The following is a 19,666-nucleotide window of genomic DNA, read 5'->3' as shown; positions in this document are numbered from 1 at the left end:
GTTTAATTAATTATCATCTGGGAAATTTGTATAATTTTGTAACCATTAAAATAATCTAACTAATTTTATTTGCACTTCATAAATGTTAATTTATAAGAAATAAATTAGAAGTAATCTTTCTTTTACTTGAAAATGGACAAACACAAATAAATTCAGTTTAATATACTTAACAAAAAAGACAAATATTTGCGTACGCTTTTTTTTCTTTAAACTGGCAATATTTTTTTAAGTGTAGGAATAAACAACCGATGTGTGTGTGAAGTCCAACAAGTGTGACGACAAGACAAATAAGAGATAAGCAATGCGAGTGTACCTTATTTTTATTTTGCTTCACAGATTTCATTTGTTCATAACGTGGAATGCACAAAATGAAGACAAAGGGTGACAAAATTGCCTCAAACAACAGCTCCGTCCGTCTCAGAGCACTGTGAAAGAAGGGATTTGCTGCCCGCCATTGATAAGTATTTACTATTCCTGAAACAGGTCAACAGTTCTATAAAAGTCTGGCAAGATAAACCTCTGCTCATTTAATGCATCAATTCGAACCGAAATGGCGCTTAAGGGATATGGGAGCGATAAGATAAGGGAATATGGGAAAGCCTTGCATGAACTGTAATGACTACAATGTTCTTGTTAGCTATGGCATTTCTGCGGGCTGGCAGAGGCAGGCATGCCCACGTTACTTGTCATCCTAAATCAGTCTGAAACTGCAGCCGCTTCTTGATTGCCATAAGTGGATAAAGAAAGCTTGTGCCAACGAGTCCCACTGGTATTTGCTGAACTGCTCTGCCGTAATAACCCGCTGCCTTCACGGTGGCACAGGGATCAGTAAAGACTGGATCTATTACAGAGAAATATTTGGATGCCCGAGCGACACCATTTTTAGGTCTCAAACTCTCTGCTGCAACAGATTGTTAAGATTAGTTCACTAGGACCATATGCTGAAATCAGTGTTTTTAGTGTCAAGTCATCTATTACACATAGTGGATGTTTCACTGATGTGTGTGTGTGTGTCTATTTTTTACTTGACTATATAACTGCTAGAGATTGTGTGTGGGTAAAAAAAACAAGAGAGTGCATAACTTCAGAGAGATTCTGACCTCTAATCAAGAGCCATATGAACTTGGCTACAACAACAGTCTAAATGCACAAACACCTCCAGGAGGGGGCGAAAACCTCTACACCCGCAGTCCTTCATCAAGTGGAAGGGGGGGAGGCTGATGTAAGCTTTTACTCTCAATCCTCTAAAGGAAAGCAGAGACTAAAGGAATGAAAGCTGGAGAAAGAAAAATTGAGAGAGAGGTGAAGACGGACTCTGTGCTGACAGAGTGAAAATGTGGCAAAAAGAAAGGATAAAGTTGTTCTTTGTTCAGCGCTGACCAGCTCCTCCGTTGCAATATCATCATCATCAACTGAGACCATTACACCAAGAAGAAAAGGAGTTTTAAAAAGTAAAGCAGAATTTAGATTTTTAATTGAAACGTAGAGCAGGTTTTGTTCTGGATTTGGCAAACAAGTGACGATAGAATATTTGGGCAGTTGAAGAACAACTGGTACAGTACACTGACTACAATGTAAAAAATGGTTGTGATTTCAACGGTAAAAAAACTGTAAAAATGCTACAGTACAAATCCGTAACTTGGTTAACGGTATGTTCCCTAATATGTACGGCGAATACCCATAAATTGACTTTCCCAGAATTCCCTGCATGGTACATAACCTTTTATGTATTTGGTTGACATTATTATGGATCTTTTTAGTTGTTTCCCCATTAGTTATGTACATTAGAGATTTATGTTACATCTAATGTTTATAAACAATGTTTATTTTATGACTTTAATTTTATGAGTGTTACCATACTGGTGTTTAGTAGCTGTGTGGATGACACTGAGCACCTTCTATATGCTGATACTCTTTTCTGCTTGTGGGAGAAGTTGATTGTGATGAGCATTGGCTCATTATGTAACTTTCTCATCACCACCTGCATGTGGGTGTGCTAACATGTCTAACTGTGTAGCAAAAGATGTGCAGATGTTGATCATTCAAAATACAGACATATTACCGCTATAAATTAATAAAATACGGTAATTAACCGCAAAAATGAAAAATTACTTTTACGGTTTTACCGTATTTTTAACGGTAATGTACTGGCAACCACAGCTGCCGTTTTTTTACCGTAAATTTTACGGATTTATTTTTTACATTGTAGACCAAGGTGAGAACTATTGGGGAGCTAAGAGGAGCTCAGCTACCCCATAAAACATGGGGACCAAATAATGAACTTAAAAAAAATATTAACAATGTGTTAATTTGACATTTGCTTTAAGTTTTGTGTAATGGCATCATGGAGGATTATATTGTGTAAAACTGAAAAAATATCATTTATTCATGAATGACAGTGATTTAGCCCCAATTCACTGCACATGCTATTCTTTTCATGAGCATCAAGATGTGGGGACAATGCAGTACACTCACATTAATTTAACTAAAGGGGTTTATTTTAACGATCTAAGCGCAAAGTCTAAAGCATTAAGGGCGTGTCCGAATCCCCTTTTGCTATTTTAAGGATGAAAAAACATAGTCTGCCCCTTAAGCAATGGTCTAACAGATTTGTGCTTATTCTCAATTATGGGTATGTTGAGCATAACGTGCCTTAAACCAATCAGAGTCTCATTTCCCATTCCCTCAAAGAGTTAGTTGTGTCGTGACATTGTCCATTTGCTTTTTACATGGACTTTGTAAGTAGAAAAAATGAATGCTTCACTAGTGAGAAAAAAAAAAGTTTAACAGACCATCTGCAGTGCGAGGATATAGAACAAGCCTCCTTCATTCGCCTTCTTAACATTACTTGTATTCTCTAAGTTACTCCTTTATTTTAATAGAGTAAAGAAATGGTGGAAATTCATTCCACTAAAGACATCCATTAGCCTACATATTTAATTTTGTTTAAACTCAAAAATTTATTTCAAAACCATTTCTAAATTCAGTTTAATTTCTAGCAATTAAATGAACAATAAAATAATAACTAAGTGTGGTCAAAAAATAATTATATCAGCTTTTTTTCAGTTGCCTCAAAATAGCAAAGCACTTAATACACCTACTTTACACTATTTATTCTTTTTAAGACTATTTTGCTATCTAAACAACGTGGTGCAAAACATTAACAACAAATCATTAAAAATAGCAACAACTCATTGAAAATAGCAACAAATCACACCCTCCACCGGTGTATGATAGGGCCCAAAGACTGACTGCCAAATGTATCTTCATATGCGCAATAGTGTGACGTTGTGTTTCATTTCATTTGCTACATAGATAGGCCTGTGCAGTAGGCTAATACAATGTTCTTTTTTTAAACCATAATATTGCTGTAAATGTTTTGGACAATTTAAGCTGAAAGCATCTGTCATTAGGCTACAGGGTAGACCTGACAAACACTTTTAAGGGTTTTCTTTCACTTTAATAAAGGATTTACTTGCACTTTATGTAATGGCACTTTTACTTGAAAATTTTACTGGACATTTCAAAGTAAGACATTTTATTTCTGTCACTGCATGTAGGGAGTGCTAATTTTACTTTACATCTACACATTTACACCTTCACCTTCACACCTTCAAATTGCATTATGGGACCTTAATCTATGCTCTGAATACTTTTGATGCAAAAAAAAAAAAAAAAAAAAACTCCATTAGATTGGTCAATTAAGACTGCTTTTATATTTAAGGATTTATTTCATTGAGTTTATAGAAACAATATAACTGCATTGTAAGAATTTTTATTTCTTTACTTTTAAACAGCAAGCATGTCAAGCAATCAAGCATCTACAGTTATTTGTTGATTTGCAAGTAAATAAAGGTTAAAAGTAAACTGGCCAATATTTGGTCAATATTGTTTATCTACAGTACACTCAGCTAATAATATGACATTCTAGACTGTTTTGATGGTGTAGTTCATTTAATTTACATGCTCTATTAAATACAGTGCTGCATTTTCCCCTCTTTCTTTGGTTGTCTTTTACAAGACATTTATTAATGACCAGAGGACACATGTTTACATTACTCTGAATAAACCACCAATATGAATTAAAAAATTCACTCTGCAGGCTTATCAGGCCCGGATAGGCTGATCGGGAGAACCGGGAGAATTGCTGGTGGGCCGGTCGTTTTTTTTGGCTGCGTCCCTAGCTGCTTGCACTCTCAGCAGTTGCACTTTTTTCTAGTTATTTGTTTATTTGACTATAACCTCATTCTTTTTATTCATTATTTTGCAGCAGCTCCACCCCTTTTATTTATTTTCTCACAGCCCCGTGAGCAAAATGCAGCCCGCAGGTTAATGATAATTCCACCCCAAACAGCGCCTCAGTGAATATGAATTAATATTAATGAATATTACACCTGCTAAACTAAAATCAGATGATTCACTACATTAATAAATCTGACATAACTTGATCAGAAATCTAAAAAGGGGAGAAAAAGAGTAGGGTGAAAAAAAAAAAGAGTAGTTATTAATAGCAGCAGATAACAGTGCAATGTTTAATAGTACCATCGTGGTCTAGTGGTTAGCACGTTACGTTACGACGCTGCCAATCCGAGTTCAAACCTTACCAGAGTATAATTTTTTTTTTCATTTTTTTTTTTCAAGACATAAAATACTGTTTGGGTTACTTATGTAGGGGTACATATTTTTTTGTGTGTGTGATGACCGTTTCAAAGGACTGGATATCTATAAAGAATTAATGTTCTCATATTTATGAAAAACATTTGAAGTTCTAAAGCAGCTGTGTCCTTGAAAAAAACATGTTAGTGTCATTTGAAACTGAATTGGAAATGACGTTGTTTTAATATAGTCAGTAGTCGACTGAGGTGGGCCGGTCTAAGGTTTGAAACTCCAGAGCTAAAAAGGAGTCACACACCGGCCCTGGCGCTTATTGTGGCTTCAACTGACACACATACATAAAGGATTGTGGAAATATAAAATTTCTATAATCTAATTTCAAATGATCAATAATCAACATATAACTGAAAAGTTATATTCTTTGTTTTTTAATTATATCATTTCATTAACAGCCCAGCCATGAGAGACATTAAACTTTTGTCTTTCTGATTACTGCCCCAGCCAAAACGATGCAAATGCTACGGGCAAGGTCTCAACGACTCTTTTGTCTTCGGGTGATGCTTTCAGGCCAAAGAACCCCTTTTGCTGAATAACTTGTGAGGTCAGTAGCTGGGCAGGTTTCTAATACCTATTTTCCGGTTATCATGCTGACTCCAATACTTAATTTGCATGCCTTTTTTAACCATCTCCCATAACACAATATAGACAGGAAATTTTTGTCTCGAATCAAGGTTTCTTTTACAGTCACAATAACGAAAGTGCTTACTCACAGAATCAGACACTGCTGCTTTTTTATGCTACAAATTTATATCCCTTTATGAATTATGATATATCTAGGTTTATTCACAGAAAAGCAGAAAAACTGGATCTTGAACGGTGAGCTTCAACTTGCCATCCATCACAATTCTGCCAATTTCTGCAGGTACAAAAGCTCACTATTTGTCAAGCATAGAAAAGTTGCTTTCAAACCAAGAAGTGTTTAATCAATGCAGAAAATTTGCATAACCGACTTGAACCCACTCCAAAATCAGCATGTGAAAATCGTTGGCCTAAAGGAAATTCCTGATTGTGTGGATTCTGACTGAAATTACTCAACAATGTCTGTGAAAATTTGATGAAAAATGGTTCATCATTGTGATGACAACTTTAATCTTGTGGAGCCCACATGGACTCAGGCCAATGAATTTCTGATTATTTGTACTTCAAATACAGACATTTCTTGTTCTCCAGTGCAGACAATCAAAATGAGGTCTGAGTGGATACAGTCTATACTGCTGTACTATAAAAGGTCCATTATTGACAAAGCACAGCAAAAATGGCACTAAGCCAGCACATGGTTGAGTATGATACAGTTCAACATGTAAAAGGTAAATGGAAAAATACATAGTGCCATTTTAAAGGAACACTTTACTTTTTTAAACATTTAGGGCCGTCACAGTGGCACAGTGGATAGCATGATCGCCCCACAGAAGAAAGTCACTGGTTCGAGCCCCAGCTGGGTCAGATGGCATTTCTGTGTGGAGTTTGTTCTCCCCGTGTTCGTTCACCTGGGTCTGCTCTGCTGTCCCCCACAGTCCAAATACATGCGCTATAGGTGAATTGAATAAGCTAAATTGGCTGTGGTGTATGTGTGAATGCGGGAGTGTCTGAGTGTTTTCCAGTGTTGGGTTGCGGCTAGAAGAGCATTCGCTGTGTAAAAAAATCTTTTGCTGGATAAGTTGGCAGTTCATTCCGCTGTGGCGACCCCGGATTAATAAAGGGACTAAATCGGAAAGAAAATGAATGAAAAAATAATCCATTTAGCCAAACTCAAGGTCTGATGGGAGCAATTTTAGCTTAGCATAGATCATTGAATTGGATTAGACCAGGGGTGGGCAAACTCGGTCCAGGAGGGCCGGTGTCCTGCACAGTTTAGCTCCAACTCTAATCAAACACACCTGCTTATAGATTTCTAGTGATTTTGGAAACACTGATTACCATGTTCAGGTGTGTTTGATTAGTGTTGGAGCAAAACTGTGCAGGACACCGGCCCTCCAGGACTGAGTTTGCCCACCCCTGGATTAGACCATTAGCATGACTCAAAAATGACCAAAGAGTTTCAATAAATTGCTGCAGGGACCCTGCCTTGCAACCATGAAGACATTTGTAGGATTCCCGGGTAGGGATTATTTTCAGCCATTACGTAATATGATTGTGCATGTTGCAGGCATAGTACAGAAACAAGATCTTTGATTATTGCGCTGGAATAAGAGTATGGTAGCTAGACATAACGGCTTAGAAAATAGCAACTTTCCATTTTCCTGTTAGTCCTAGTACAAAACAGGAAAGCTATCTTAACTTGTCATTTTTGAGTGAGAGGCTAATGATCTATTCTGTGGGAACTCACTGGCATATCGGGTTCAGTGATTCTTAGTCGTTGCCTAGAGCTGTAAATTTTGTTACGTTGCTAAAATTTAACCCAAAAGTTTTTTTATTATCGTTGGCTATTGGAATAATATTTAACAAGATTGGTAAAATATAATGTTTTCTATTTGCTGGACAAATGCTACTGTAGATAAAATGTAAAGCTTTTAATTTGATTCAGTCTGACTCAATTCAGTCGAATCGAGTGATTCGAATCCGATTCCTTGAAATGAGCTAATAAATCCCTGATTGATCTTTTAAAGTAGGTTGATACCATATATGCTAAGTGCTTCTTTTGGAGTGTTCCTGAGCACAGTAAAAGCTATACTGAGATGTAATGAATAAGGGTGAATGATCTGAATTATCAGGTTATCACTCTTAATAAGTTCCACTGTAGTCATGGGGTATTTAATCTTACTGAGTCACAAACTGCCTAATTATAAACAGATCTTCTTTTTGTTCGTGTTATCAAGCAGAGACAGAACAAAATACAGGCTGACTGTTGGAGTATGATAGGGGCTGTTTGCCCCAGAGCAGCTCTGATCATGTAATGCTTCTCTTAATCATCTCACACAGGCGAAACGTGAAATGTGTCAAGACAAATAAAACATTAGAGCAGAGGTGAACCGCCTGAGAAGCGTTTTAACTTGACAGAACTGACTGCAATGACAGTTTAATCTTACACTGGTGAGAAAAAGTGTGTCCCAATCCAAACCGCTGCTAAATAAAACCAAAACGAAAACCTCGAGGACAATAGATTGCAGAGAAGAGGGTCTTGGGAAGAGAGATGAGGCTTTATACTGGACAGTACAAAGAAACCAAGCAACTGAACGGTTTGCAAGGCCATGCCACACATTATGAAGAAGCAGAAAAAGACATCTCTGAAAGCGCCAGAGAGCCCCTGCTGCCAAACCAGCAGTTTCTGCTCAAACCTTTTCATTTTGAGGGTCAGAATGGCTACTCTGACATTAAAGTGCCCAAAAGAGAAGGGATTTTTTGAGACAAGGAAAAAAAGAGAGATAACAGAAGAAGCAAGTGGACTCAATCTGGTCTCTCCTGCAACAAAGCAACAGTACACCTGGCACAAGAATTTTTGCAGATATTCACTATTCTGTCTTACTGTTCTTATGCTGAAAAAACAAGCAATACATCTTCCACAGTCTCAAAAACTATACCATCTCAGCTAAAATTGACCAGATCTGATCAGCTACAGATTAGGGTTGGGTATTGGGAACTAGATTCAATTTTCAAAGACCGGGGTTTTTGATATAATGCATGCACTTCGATTGCTGACTTTTCAATTCAACTCAATTTAATTAAATTTAATTCATCTTTATTTCCATAGCACTTTTACAATGTAGATTGTGTCAAAGCAGCTTAACATAGACATTCTAGTACAGGGGTGGCCAACCCTGTTCCTGGAGAGCCCCCTTCCTGCAGATTTCAGTTGCTACCCATATCAAACACACCTGAACTAATTAATTAGGACCTGAACACCATGCGATAATTACAGGTAGGTGTTTGATATGGGTTGCAACTGAAACCTGCAGGAAGGTGCCTCTCCAGGAACAGGGTTGGCCCCCCTGTTCTAGTAAATTAAAACTGTGTCAGACCAGTTTTCTGAGTTGTAGTTCAGTTTAGTTCCATTCAGTGTAGTTTAATTTTCACTGTTGAAAGTCCAAACACTGAAGCGTCCCAAACAAAGCAAGCCAGTAGGAAAAAGGAAAAAAACTTTCCAGTCAGTCATTCTCTTGAAGTGAATGGCGGAGAGCATTTCACAGTTGTGTCTATCTGCCTGGACCTGCGACAAGCTCTTCATCTTATTTCGCACATGCCATAAACTTGAAGAATTTTGGTTAATTTGTAAATAATGGGGAATACGGCGGAGCAGTGGGTAGCACAATTGCCTCACAGCAAGCAGTTCACTGGTTCGTGCCTCAGCTAGGTCAGTTGGCATTTCTGTGTGGAGTTTGCATGTTCTCCCCATGTTTGTGTGGGTGCTCCGGTTTCCCCCACAAGTCCAAAGACATGGTAGAGCTGCACGATTCTGGCAAAAAGTCTGGCTTTTTTGCCTAAAATAAAGATCATGATTTTCTCACGATACTGTAGCTATAAAATAAAGGTTAATATGAGTGGGTTATTATTATTGTTTTTCTCAAACATGTAGTAAAACAGCAATAGGCTATGTGAAGCTGTACTGTTGGTTAAAATGCTAAATTTGACTGGGAATGGTGGGCTTGAACAGACTTTAGATTTGTCCTGGTCATTAATGCTGATGATATTTCTGATGTTGAATTATTGTGTTTGTGGCATATGCTTACAATCTGTCATTTTCTACTTAAAATGTATCACTGACATGATTTTCGTTAATACAGAAGACTGGGTGGGTATTTTTGCATTTCGGCGGGTTTTGGATACTTTTTGGGCTGGAATCAGTCAGCTTTATCTTGCAACACTGTGTGCGCTTTCGGTTTTATTTTCACGGCTAAGAGCGGTTCACTTCCCGCACGGCTCCCAAACGATCACTCTGTGCCACAAACTGAATATTATTTACAACTTTATTACCTGTCATACACAGACTATGCAGGTTCTGTTCACTGAAGTAAACTTCTTTCTGAGGTGGCACGCCCGCCCTCCCTAACAGCTGACAGTCAGCTCACGTCACATGTGATTTTGCGGTCGCAAATACATTACATGAAGATGACATTTTTGGGGTAAATTATATCTTATAAATACAGTATGTGACTCTTTCATCATCATTTGGAAGTATCCACAATGCTAAACAACATAGTAAAACAATGTGAAGACTTGTGCGGCCACCATTGCTTCTCTCTCGAACTTGAAAATATGATTGACAGAATCGTAGAAATGCTGGATTAACATCATCTAGGGGGTCGAATTGAGATCGCGATCTTTTTACGATTAATTGTGCAGCTCTAAGACATGGTATAGGTGCATTAGGTAAGCTAAATTGTCTGTATTGTGAATGAGTGTGTATGGATGTTTGACAGTGATGTGTTGCAGCTAGAAGGGCATCCGCTGTGTAAAAAACATATGCTAAATAAGTTGAGTGATGAATAAAGGGACTAAGACGAAAAGAAAATGAATGAATTTGTACAAAAAAAATAAAAAATTAAAAATACAAAAATGCTAAAATTGCCAAAATGCAATACCTGTGGTAAAGATATTGAGCAAGGGAGTACTTTTAATATAATGAAACATTTAGTTCAACACTGACTTGATCTAACGTAATGCACCATTTAACTTTCCCACTCATGAGTCCTGTGACAACGCACCCGATCCAGATAATATTAGAAACAGCAGCATCTCACACACAAGTACTAAGGTACTAAACAGATGAAAAGACAGTCACCTTCTAATTTTAGCTGTATAATTCAGGATAAACTGACAATCCATGTTGTTTTTTTTTTTTAAATAGTGATCACAATTAAATACATTTTGGCAGCTACAAGGACAATGTGTTCTAGTTTATTTAAAAATATATTAATTTGAATAATTAACCCTTGTGCGCTGTTCAAATTCACAACCCTTTTATTATGTTAGGCATGAAAACACCCATTGAATTTAACTGCTGTAAAAATGCATCTACTTAATATTTATAAAACAAATGTTTTTGCATTTGCATTCGCAAATCTGTGAATCAACCTAAATCCTAATCAAAACTACTAAACTGTTTAATTTTTTAAAAACTTTTTTAAACTCTTTAATTGCCAAATTCATAAATGATTTTAGACTAGTAAAATGACTTATTTTCAAAATAAAAACTAATTGTCGACTGGAGCTTTTTCTTTTATCACAGTCTTGGACATGTGAATGATTAGTAACAGCATTGGCCTTGATGCATTGTTAGATTTAATTTTTTTCTTTCTAATTTACTGTTGATGGCTGTTTTTGCCCCATTGACTTCCATTATAATCACATTTGATGGTGCATAATTAACAGTTTTCGTTTACTCCATGTAGTTCTGTGAGCCGTGATGCACATTTTGATTTTCACAGACACAACAAGGTAAGTGCGTAAAGGTCACTCTCACAGACACACACTTCAATGTGTGTAAATCTAAGCTTTTTTGTACAGGCCTGTTTTAAAGGTTAATGGTGCCAACTCCTGAACAACAGTAATTACAAATTGTACCTCTTCCCAACAGGGAAGAACACCAACAACCAAAAATGCAAGATTATAGGGTGTCATGGTTCTGTAAAAAAAAAAAAAAATTAAAAAAAAAATTAAATAAATGATTATAATGGAAGACAATGGCAAAAACAGCCACCAACAGTAAATTAGAGAGAAATAAAATACCACAAAAAACGCATCAAAGGCAATGTTGTTTTACATGTCCAAGATTGTGATAAAAGATTTTTAAAAAATCCACAATTGCTTTTTGTATTGAAAATAAGTAATTGAATGTGTTTTTTCACCAAACCAGTGACAACATTTTGGGAATTAAAGAGTTAAAATCCAGTAGTTATTAAAACCACTTAGTAGAACGGAGTATACACTAACCTAAAAATTATTCAGTCAAAAGATGTCGCCAAACAGTCAAAAACAGTGATGCATACAAATTTGAATGTTTTTAATGTCAGTTGTTGTTATCTGGGAATAACATACCATGGCTGACCACTCGGAATCGAGTAATCCAGAAAACTGGATATACAGAAAACACAGAAATACTGTTAAGAGAACATTTGATCTTTACTAACGACAGGCTTAATGTGACAAGAAGTTAAAAAAATTGGTTCTTGAAGTGTTCTTTTCCCCCTTCTCTCTCTATATTGGAATCTTAACTAAGAATCAATAAGAATTTAATTTGATATGCAGAATCAGAATTGCCATACCCAACCATACTACAGATGGTCTGGTCTTGTGGACGCAATTGTCTTTAAAACAAAGTCCAAAAAAAGAAAAAAAAAAAGTATTTCCAAATCAAATCTGATTAAAATTATAATGGGAGACTAATTGATGTTGACAGAACTTGTTCTGATAAGTTTTCAGAAAGAATAACAATAAAAATTTATTCTGCCAACATCAATTATTTTCTAATTTTGGCTGCATCTGCCACTGCAAATACCAGCTGTAGATCATCAAGCCCACAAAAAGGACCATTAGCCATCACTTGCCATCCATGAATGGCATTTGTCTCCAGAACAAGTAGGAGGGGTTCATTACTGAAACGTTCCAAACCAAAACTCTGGCTGCCTTCCATTCTGGCTCATCCCATCAAAGGCTTTGTCCCAAAATAAAAAAATAAATAAAAATAAAAATAAGAGGAAAAGGGACCAAAAAACACTCTTTGGATCGCACTTCTGAATCATTTGTGTCGCAAATGTGCATAACGAATCAAGTGAGTGAAAGATGCCCATCACTAATTCCAAGGGACCCTCTGAAGTGGCCCTTCATTCTGGAACAACAACCCTTCATGGTTGTGCTTACTCTGAAGTGCCCTTTGTAGAAGGATTTGTCCCATTAGGAATGGAGCAGATTTTGTATTTCAGATCTCCCTTAGAAACAGCTCAAGTTAAACAAGACACACTACCTCAATGCATTTTCTCCCGGAAAATCTAGATCTGTTAAAGGTCAAATTCACACAGCTCTTTATTACACTTTCCTCCAAGGTGCACTTAAATGATTAGTAACGTTTTTGGGGGCTAAAATTCAGTGTATACATTTCAGGGTTCATATTCAGTATATACATTTCAGTGTCAGTTTTCCAATCTGTCTCACGGTCCATTAGAATTAAAATGGTCAACACTTTGCGTTGTCTGTGTAATTTCTTCTATAAATACATAAACACAGTCTTACCACATGAATTATATTGAGCACAATTTTAACTGCAGGATCCTTGAATAGCAGACTGCTTGAAAAGTTTGTGTTTCATTGTGACAGGTTCATGAAACAATTTGCACTTAAATGTTAAGATCACACCGAAATGATCAGGGATTTGCCTAAAAATAGAGCAGCTGCTTGTTTCTTTGGGACTCTCAACAGCAGGATGAACAGAACACGCGGTTTTACTTGAGATATTCACTGCAGGGACAGAATCATAAACTTTATTCCATAACCCTGATAACACATTTGGTCTGTTAAGACCTGAAACGGATGCATACAATTTTCTTGAATCCATTTATGAACACGTGTGAAATTGTCTTTTTCAAATATTTTCCAAGTGCAAGGAAAACAGCACTTTTTCACAGCACTTCCCATAATGTATTTTTGTCCTGGAGAAGTCTTATTTCATTTAGTTTGTCTAGAATTTATATAAAAAAAATTTATTAATGTTGCCAAGGAGTTCTTGATTTGCTAAAGAACAAACCACTGTTGCCGAGAGACTTGTCTAATCAACCTAACTTGTCTAGTTAACCTAATTAACCTAGTTAAGAATTTACATTGCACTTTAACCTGAATACAAGTATCTTCAGATTTGCTTTTTAAGTATGTACATTTTTACGTATGTACTCATGTTTCATATCATCTTCACATCGAAATACTATATTAAAAAATGACATTTCTAATTCAGAGTGTAAGGGCAGGACAGCAAATTTGTGGTTGTTTTCTCTTCTGGCTGTTGTTATCATCTCTCACTATTTTTTCCCTTTTTCTGAAAGTCTTGACAACACTATTGTGAGGTTTTTCTTTTATTATTTCAGCAGATAGAATTATAAAAAATATTCATTGTACAAACACGGAAATGTGAAAAGAGTCCATTTTAATTTTACAGGAAGTATAATAAGTGTCTTCAATTGTATATTGTTTGTCAAAGTAAATCTCATTACTGTTTTTGTTTAGCTGTGCTTCATGTGTAATTAAATACTTTAAGTATACTTAAATTAATTAAATACTGCCACAGCCATATCACACTGCAGCCCAAGACCGGTTACTCACTGAAGCCAAGCAGGGCTGAGCCTGGTCACTACCGGGATGGGAAAAGTAGGTTGCTATTGGAAGTGGTGTTAGAGAGGCCAGCAGGGGCCGCTCAACCTGCGGTCTGTCCTAATGCCCCAGTAAAAGTGAAGGGGAGACACTATACTATCGGTGGGAGCCATCTTTCGGATGGGACGTTAAACCGAGGTCCTGACTCTCTGTGGTCATTGAAAATCCAATGGCACTTCTTATAAAGAGTATGGGTATAACCCCGGTGTCCTGGCCAAAGTCCCTCAATCGGCCCTTATTATCATGGCCTCCCAATCATCCCCATCCACCGAATTGGCTCTATCAATGTCTCTTCACTCCACCAATAGCTGGTGTGCAGTGAGCACACTGGTGCCGTTGTCGTGTGGCTGCCGTCGCATCAACCAAGTGAATGCTGCACACTGGTGGTGGTGTAAAGAGACCCCCCTCATGATTGTAAAGCGCTTTGGGTGTATGGCCATACACGATAAATGCTCTATATAAATACACATTACATTTACATGACATTACTTTAAACAGTTATAACATTTTTGATAATATTCAAAGCCTTGATTGCTGATAACAGAATATAGTCTTAGGTTAAAACGTTTTTACCTAACAGTGACAAATGGCAAACCTAAACATTATCTTGATGATTGGTGGAATGTTAATCAGGGGTTCTGCAGGTTTCACCAAGTTAAATGTAAGACTTTAAGACACTTTTAAGACTATTATGAACAACATTTAAAAAAAAATAATAACCATTATGGTAAAGGGAGTAAAAAATTTAATATTTAAAATAAAAAATGTAAATGTATTATTGAGATGTATTGTTGGTGATTGTATGGGTGGTAATGGCCAGACTCGGTAGGTACATGAACAAAGGAAAATTAGGACTTGCAAAACACTATTATTTCAGAAGATTTAAGACTTTTTAAGGTCTACTTTTTTTTTAAAATTTAAGGCATTTTAAGACTTTAAGATTTTAAGAATTGGATTAGTAACTATAAATACAAAGTATTCCTTTGCACTGGGCAAACAAACAAACAAAACAGTTTTTTTCAAGTTCTGAGGTCCTTCTACTAATACCAAATAAGTCATTCTTTACAACATAAGGGCTTCAGTAACTACAAAAAAAAGACACCCAAACAGACAAAAAAGTATAGAAATGAAAATGAATAAATAATGATTTTGTTAGAGATGTTGACAAATGCATTTGTTCTCACTGCAAAATAGCCACACAAACACCAGACACCAGCTATCAGGCCACCTCATTACAGCACACACACACAGACAGAGAATATCGACAGCTATTCCCACTACGGCTAATTCACAAGCCACTCTCTGTCAGTTTAATTCACAGCCTCATCAATAAAGGTGCAAGAACCAGTGTGTGTGTGTGTGTGTGTGTGTGTGTGTGTGTGTGCGTGTGCGTGTGTGTGTGTGTATGTGTGTGTGTGTGTGTGTGTGTGTGCGCACGTGTGTTTGTGTGTGTCAAAGAAGATGACTGAAGAGGAGCTCAAGCTCATCACAAATCTTAATCCTGTTACTTCTGAGTGTGAGACTGTGTGTTTGGTGCTAGTAACAGAATAAAGTCAATTTAATTGGGTCACAAATGAACATTTTAGATCTTCAACATACTCCATGTGCATGAAAATCACACATACTGAAAAACATTCAGCACTCTCCAGTGAAGACGCATGCGGTCTAAATAGGAAGTTAATAGAAATTTCAAAGGGGCGATTTTGTAACACTTTTAGTATGACGCACATTTGTGAGATTAAAGAAAATAATCAGCAGTCTGTTCGCATCAGCTCATCTCGGCTGAGTGGCCCTCATTTGCATATCTAACAATTACAGAGGATAGTCCCCGAAAAACTGATAAACTGCAGCTTTGATATTTGGGTCACAATACATTCTTCTCCCTGCGAGGATTGTGATATTTATCGCTGAAAGATTTACCTGGAAACTCTTTCAGAGCACCTCCGGAGGAATTCTGTGTAATTACTTACACACACACACACAGACACAAACACACACACATCACGCAGAGCGCTTTGAGAAAAGGTCACTTCTGATTTGCAATTATAGTTCTGACATCAGAGCGACCCTCCGATGGTTTTTCACATCTTCAAACGGGACAAGGGTGTTCAAAGACAGGGCGCACATATGTGCAACTTTATGATACAGCTGGCATATACCATGCACCGTCATGCATAATATCATTTATTACACTGCTTTCTGGAATACTTAATTCTGATTGGTCAGTCACAACATTCCAAAGTGTGCTATTCCCAGATAACTGCTGAAACTAATGACACAGGGTCATCCCGATACTTTGAATCATCTTGACTATCAGTCAATATGTTCACATTAAGACCAAGTCCCAATTCTATTTTACCCATACCCCTTGGCCCTTGAAAATGGAAAGGGAAAGGCTACAAAACCCTTTACTCCTAAGAAATATAACAGCACTATAACACTAGCACATGTCGTCATATGTTGTTGCGAGCTCTTACTTTATATAAAATTGATGACAACGGTGACTGCTGTAGTTATTCAAGTTGCTTTATTTTTTGATATTTAATTTTCTGGAAACCGCTGAAGGCAACGATATCATGATATCAAAACAACGTAATGTGGCAATAAACTCTTAACTGTAATGTGCAATTACACAGTGGACATATTGATTATGTAAACAAATAACAACAACATTAACATTATACCAGACACTGTAAAAAAAGCTCATTCAAGGGCATTCTAGTGGCTGGTACTCTGTATTCTGGCAAGGTATTCGAGGGTTATCGATTGACAGATGTAAAAGTATGTTGTGGGACTACTATATGGAAGTTGTTATTATTGCAGGTATTAAAAAGCGAAATTTAGCTTTTTTTTTTTTTTAACACAAACACAATTATAAATTCATTAAAGCAAATGGTTGCTTGTTGTAAAAATTTGCAATAATGACAAAAAAATCCTAGTTTTGCACCTCCTGACTGGCACGTGCAGCCATGCTGTTGTTGTAGATGCGTATTCTGAGTAATGTTTGTACTCCTTGGTTTGGAGTGTGGTCCTGAAAAATAATTTAAAAATACAGAGAGAATTGGGACGACCCTACTCCATGTGAACACGCAAAATGAGAGGTAGGGCTAAGGCGTAGAACTGGGATTGAACCTAAGCATCAATCACCCATTTTTCCTCCTGTAGCCAATACCAAAGTGAATCATTTTGATGTATATAGCTAATACTATCCTTCATGACAACTGTGAGGGGGTGACTTTTTATGACTCGTCTGTTCGATTTATTATTAAGCCTTAAAAGTTCAAGTGAAATTAAAAAAAAAACATTTTTAGATGTTAGTATCAGCATGTGAGTTTTAAAGATATCTATTAGTAGTGTGCAACAAAACAGTGACAAATTTGCAATTTGAAGATATAAAACCGATATTAACATGTAAAGCTTACAGTTTGTCACTTCTGCCTAATTGGATCAACATTTTTTTCCCCACGTCATCTCATACTTCAGTTTCTCATCAAATATAGACCAATCAAATGCTGTCTAGTATCTGACATGCCCCACCCCCTTCAAGATACTTCTCATGTGCTTTTCATTTGATGCGCTTGAGTTCAGCCACTCTCACTGGCAAAGGTGTGATAATCCTAAATGCTATTGATTGATTTTTAAATAGGAGAGGGGCTACTCTATGTCCTGCCCTCTCTTTGTACTGAATCAAAGTCAGCAATAAAAAAGTAAAGTAAAAATTCTTTGTAATTATCTTCTTAAATTAAAGTGCAACAAATCAGTACCTCAAACAAAATATTTGATCAAGTTGTCTATCCTATAAACTAAAGTCGACTTGAGTATGTGCTGCTATTTTTGTCAGATACAGTAGGGCACATATAGTGCACACATTAACCACACACAAAACTTAAATATTTTAGGTATCATGTGCACATTCTAACTCAGGAGGTCTGTAAATATAATTAATTATATAATCCTAAAGAATCACAACTTGCATAAGGTGCAAGAGCAAGATAGAGCAAAACTGTTTGCTGGATTATGCTAGTCCTAAATTAGCCCTCTATGTCTGGTTGCCATGGAGATCTTTAGTAAATGTCATGCTTGAAGCTAAAGGGTCAGAAACTTTAATGCTCAAAGTTGAGATAGGAAGTCATGTGCATATAGATACATGTTTGATTGTTGCGTGACTGAGAGGAAGTAGTATTAGCACTTTTTATTGGATGAGAGCACTTGACTAAGGCAGATGGTGAAGAGGGTGCTTTAAAGGACACTCACATTAGCCCTTATAAACACCTCTGTGTGGCTTAAATTGGCCTCTTGAAAATCTTTCAAAACCAAACCACTTCAGTCTATGTGCTAGCCATAAAAACAAAAGTTCATATTTCAGCCCTTATTCTTCTAGCATATTAAAACTGACCAACAAAAAAAAGTCAGAACACCACAACAAACTGTTAAAAAATTAATTGATGGTATGTTTTGCTAAAATGGCTTAATACTAAATTAAATAGAAGTAAAAAAAACATTTGTTTATATTAGACTATTTCAAAAATACTAGGTAGGTAGGTTTTCAAAAAAGCAAAATGGTTAAAACTGCTTTTTTTGTTTAATTGTTGCTAATCAACAAGTGCTGATTGTGCAGAAGTTACAACTAAGCCTAAATGAAATGTTGATCTGAAAATTTTATCTAAAAAGAGCAAAACTGAGAAATAATGTTCCTAAAATGGAAGTGTATTAATAATAAATCATTGTTCATTGAAAATGTAAAGACTCTTAAACACTGTCAGCATTATATTTTAAGTTATGCTGATTTTGGGGGTGAAAACAGCACAGTGTTTTGTGTAATAATAATATAACCATAATACACTTTTATCATTTTTTTTAAATAAACATGAAAAGCAATCTCATACAGGGCTTTTTATTTTTTGCAAAATAAATTTGTTAAAAAAAAAAAAAAGATGCAAGTTGCTAAATCCTTTGTTTAAAAACAATAAATTTAAAAATGATTTCTTTAAAAATGCACATTAACATGTGGATGTTACTTCTGAAAAATAATGAATTAATTATTTATATAAAGTCTAGAAAGTGAATTAAAAACTTTCACTCGCCTTAGATTATCGTGATCTAACAAACATCAATAATAGTCAATACATTGTACTCGTCTACACTTTTTTGTATTTTAAATGAGATTAAGCTTAATTTACTAGTTTAACGTTTCTGTTTGTAAATTATTTTTAAGAAATATAACTTCTTTTTGATATGACTTATGCTATGGTCATAGTAGAGTTTCAGCATGCGAAATTCTGATGAACGACGCTGTGAAAAGAGGCGGGATTAAACAACATTAGTCGTTTAAAAAAAGCGAGCGATTGGTCCACATTTAAAATTTCTGTACAGAGATGTTATGTTTTGATCTACAATTGATCTCACGGAATCCCATGATGTGGTTTTGCATGTCAGAGTACACCAAGTGAACTGCTTGCGTTTCCGATCTGCCACATTCAAATGTGTATGAATGGAAGTCTATGGGGCGAAGTGCAGTATGACCGGGGCTTTAGTTTCAAATATAGGTTTTAAAAGGGAATTAAGGCAATAAAAAAATTCTATATTTTTTCATAATTTTGCATGATATTTTAAAGGTAATGTTTTTCTGTTGGTTACTTGAAGCAAAATCCATCAGAATGAAGCCTTCAAAGAGAACACTGCTCATGAATTTGAAAATCGC

The 19,666-nt window shown here is 36.1% G+C and overlaps 1 protein-coding gene and 1 long non-coding RNA gene across 3 annotated transcripts in view; both read right to left on the bottom strand.

The window, feature by feature from the left end:
- atrn (attractin) overlaps positions 1–19,666 on the bottom strand; it is a 176,136-nt gene that overhangs the window by 23,248 nt on the left and 133,222 nt on the right. The window contains exon 25 of one of the 2 annotated variants that reach the window (XR_015505497.1): positions 5,035–5,411. The exons of the other annotated variant lie outside the window; for it this stretch is intronic. The gene's annotated coding sequence lies outside the window, so the exon portion shown is untranslated. Of the gene's footprint in view, positions 1–5,034; positions 5,412–19,666 lie in introns of those variants that run through there. 2 annotated transcript variants of the gene reach the window in all.
- LOC147841016 (uncharacterized) lies at positions 5,035–14,825 on the bottom strand. The gene is made up of 3 exons (XR_015505818.1): positions 11,472–14,825; positions 6,997–10,771; positions 5,035–6,493 (listed from the first exon to the last, which is right to left on the bottom strand). It is a non-coding gene; the product is annotated as an uncharacterized LOC147841016 (long non-coding RNA).

Source organism: Danio rerio, chromosome 13 (genome assembly GCF_052040795.2).
Source record: "Danio rerio strain M-AB ecotype USA chromosome 13, GRCz13ab, whole genome shotgun sequence".
NCBI lineage: Eukaryota > Metazoa > Chordata > Actinopteri > Cypriniformes > Danionidae > Danio > Danio rerio.
The sequence above is the reverse complement of the archived record's forward strand: the minus strand, read 5'-3'. Positions and strand labels throughout refer to the sequence as shown.